Source organism: Mus caroli, chromosome 13, assembly GCF_900094665.2.
Source record: "Mus caroli chromosome 13, CAROLI_EIJ_v1.1, whole genome shotgun sequence".
Taxonomy (NCBI): Eukaryota; Metazoa; Chordata; class Mammalia; order Rodentia; family Muridae; genus Mus; species Mus caroli.
In genome coordinates this window covers 19,748,920-19,752,365 of record NC_034582.1, presented here as the reverse complement: position 1 = coordinate 19,752,365, position 3,446 = coordinate 19,748,920, and positions in this window count along the sequence as shown.

The window sequence follows — 3,446 nt, the reverse complement described above, 5'->3', positions numbered from 1 at the left end:
ATATATATATATATATATATATATATATATATATAATATTACATATACTTAACTTTAAGATATCCGCTTCCCTGCCACCCCCAGGGAGACATTGTAACCCATGTGGAGGTCAGAGGACAAAGTCACCTACAGGATTTTGCTCTCTGTTTTTGGTACATGGGACCTAGGAATCGAACTCAGGTCCTCAGGCTTGGCAGTGACCTCTTTACCCACTAAGCCGTCTTGTCATCCCTATTACTTGAGTCTTTATAGCTTCACATGTTTTTATTTTTTAATAATAATAATTTTACTATCCTGTGTTCTCTCTCTCTCTCTCTCTCTCTCTCTCTTGTGTGTGTATGTATGTGTACTCATGCATGTGGTGGTCAGGAGCCATCTTTGGGGGTGAGTTTGCTGTTTCCACCATGAGTCCTGGAGATGGAGCTTGGGTGCTCAGGCTTTCAAAGCAAGAGCTTTTACCCACTGAGCCAGGTTTCTGTCTTTCCTCCTTTATTAAAAAAAAACAACCTCTTTTCCCCATATTCAGTCTATAATGTCCAGGTAACATGTCCTTAGAAACACACAAGAAAAAGTACCTGTGCACAAGACTGCTTCAGAAAACTTTACAGACACTCCTGGAAGCAGAGCCTTACTTGCCTCAAGCAGAGACGATACTATCATCCATGAGCAAGCTCTGCAGCGCTAACAAAAACCCCAGCTGGAATCACCCTCGTGAATTTGAACATTTACTATGTCTGTCTGTAAATTCAGTAAAGGTGTTCTGTGTCTTACAGAACTAACTGCATTATTCACAACAGGAGCATGTACTCTAGCGGGCAGGAGTTAATGACAGCTCTTAGATTAGAAGCTTAGTACTCTACACTGCCATCTCTGAGGATTTAATCAGCTCATTTGAAGCCTGAGCGTCAGATAACTGTCTCGGGGGACTGTTCTTTGGAATGCAAAATATTCTTGATCCCCACAAAAGGACACCAATCAAAGTGACTCAGTAAACACAATGAGATCAATAAAACATTGTATTCATAAAAACAGATGCTAAATATGCATTGAGATGTTAGCTATGGTTAGGTGTGGTTGTGTATGCCTTTAACCACGGCACTAAGAGGCTAAGTCAGGGCAACTATTAGTGTGAAGCCAGTCTGGGCTATATAGCAAGACTCTGTGGGAGAAAGGAAGGGAGGAGAGAAAGAAGAAAGAAAAGAAGAAAAAGAAAGGCCAAAACAGAGGGAAGGAAGAAGGAAGAAAGGGAGGGAGGAGGAAAGGGAAGGAAGAAGGAAAATAGGAAAGAAAGGAGGAAGGAATAAAGCAAGGAGCTAGTTAGAGCTTGTTCAAAGTTAAAAATCTTAGTAGGTTGGAGAACCTGATACAAATTCTTTATTTTATTTTATTTTTTTATTAGATATTTTCTTTATATACATTTCAAATCTCAAATGCTATCCCGAAAGTTCCCCATACCACCCCCCATTCCCCTACCTACCCATTCCCACTTCTTGGCCCTGGCATTCCCCTGTACTGAGGCATATAAAGTTTGCAAGACCAATGGGCCTCTCTTCCTAATGATGGCCAACTAGGCCATCTTCTGCTACATATTCAGCTAGAGACACGAGCTCCAGGGGGTACTGGTTAGTTTATATTGTTGTTCCACCTATAGGGTTGCAGATCCCTTTAGCTCCTTGGGTACTTTCTCTAGCTCCTCCACTGGGGCCCTGTGATCCATCCAATAGCTGACTGTGAGCATCCACTTCTGTGTTTGCTAGGCCCCAGCATAGCCTCACAAGAGACAACTATATCAGGGTCCTTTCAGGAAAATTTTGCTAGAGTATGCAATGGTGTCAGCGTTTGGAGGCTGATTATGGGATGGATCCCTGGATATGGCAGTCTCTAGATGGTCCATCCTTTTGTCTCAGCTCCAAACTTTGTCTCTGTAACTCCTTCCATGGGTGTTTTGTTCCCAGTTCTAAGAAGGGGCAAAGTGTCCACACTTTGGTCTTCGTTCTTAAGTTTCATGTGTTTTGCAAATTGTATCTTATATCTTGGGTATTCTAAGTTTCTGGAAAGAACCTAGATGCCCCTCAACAGAGGAATGGATACAGAAAATGTGGTACATTTACACAATGCAGTACTACTCAGCTATTAAAAACAATGAATTCATGAAATTCCTTGGCAAATGGGTGGACCTGGAAGGCATCATCCTGAGTCAGGTAACCCAATCACAAAAGAACTCACACAATATGTACTCACTGATACAAATTCTTAAACTGTTGAAAAGACACATCCCCAAATAATTCCAAGGCTGAGTTCAACAATGAATACTTTAATTTTCACTAGACTCATCACTTTATCACTACACACATTCCTATCATCAACACATGTCTGGGAGAGAACTTCTAACCACAGAATCTAACACAGTAAAACCTAGATCACTGTGATCCGTTTGGATGACTGAGTTGCATCTTGTGAGGTAACCGGTTTCCAAGGCAGCACCACATGTCTCTTGCATCTTGCGTTGCTCCTTCCCTGTGCTAGTGTTTGACTGTGCGTCCCTGGAAACAGAACATGCAGAAGTAAAGAAGTGATGATATATCACTTTGGAGACTGTTTTGTAATAGTGACTGCAGTTTCTTTGAGTCACACCATGAAAAACAGAATTGGCACAGCAGTTGATTGATTCACCAGCAATAGACTGCTAATAAAGAGATATCTTATCACCACCTTGAAGTTGACAGTAGTTGGAAAGAACCTTTGATATTGAAAACAAAGACCGTTCAAAACAAATTTCCAAAAGTATCACCAACAGAGAAATGCTGGGTATTTTGGCTATAGAGAGGATGCTGGCATGCTTGTGATCCAACGTCTATGAAAGCAGTGATTGGTGGTGGTGGTGGGGGTCCTTGAAATTCTTTGGCTAGTTAATCTAGCTTAATCTATATCCCAGAAGTTAGAAGCACACACACACACACACACACACACACACACAGAGTAACTGTCTTAAGAAGCTCACTTCTCCTAGTGTCTCTTACTTTTTTCCTGAGCATGCTCTCTTTTACTTAATCCTAGGTCCAATTAAAAAAGGTGTGAAACAGAGGAATGGATACAGAAAATGTGGTACATTTACGCAATGGAGTACTACTCAGCTATTAAAGACAATGAATTCACAAAATTCTTAGGCAAATGGATGCATCTGGAGGATATCATCCTAAGTGAGGTAACCCAATCACAAAAGAACACACATGATATGCACTCACTGATAAGTGGATATTAGCCCAGAAACATAGAATGTCCAAGATACAATTTGCAAAACACAAGAAAATCAAGAAGAAGGAAGACCAAAGCGTGGATACTTCATTCCTCCTTAGAATAAGGAACAAAATACCCATGGAAGGAGTTACAGAAACAAAGTTTGGAGCTAAGACGAAAAGATGGACCATCCAGAGTCTGCCCCACCC